Source organism: Tupaia chinensis, unplaced genomic scaffold, assembly GCF_000334495.1.
Source record: "Tupaia chinensis unplaced genomic scaffold, TupChi_1.0 Scaffold000251_1, whole genome shotgun sequence".
NCBI classification, from domain to species: Eukaryota; Metazoa; Chordata; class Mammalia; order Scandentia; family Tupaiidae; genus Tupaia; species Tupaia belangeri.
The window spans coordinates 2,064,094-2,064,577 of NW_006159731.1; positions in this window are offsets into that span (position 1 = coordinate 2,064,094).

The following is a 484-nucleotide window of genomic DNA, read 5'->3' on the forward strand; positions in this document are numbered from 1 at the left end:
CTTCAGATCACAACACTCCCTCCAGGTGAAGTCATGTTCTTCTTTTCGTCAACATCTTGTACCCTTTCTTTCTAGCAGGTTCCCAGAGAGAAGTATCTCCCCACAAACTGGCGTAAGAGTACTTTTCTCCTGGATCGAAGCCATTAAGGTCCTGCAGCAGCTCCTCACAGCTGTCACGCTCAATATCCACGAGAATGCTTTTCACCTTTTTTCGCACTTTCCTGATGTCAAGATTTTCCACAGGATTCTGAAACATTTTTTTGAAATTTTCAAATGGCCATCAACCATGAGTGAAAAGACACTCGGCCTTGTCAGCCACGGAGCAGTACAAACCAAAGCCACAATGGCCTCTTCACATACTTGCACAGGAAGTCGCTCGGAGCCTCCTGCTGCGTGCTGGCCGCCTGGCCACTCTGCCTCAGCAAAAACCCGCCCCTGCCAGCCAGAAAGACTGGAACCTAAAGTAATCTGTTCTCTTCTTTCA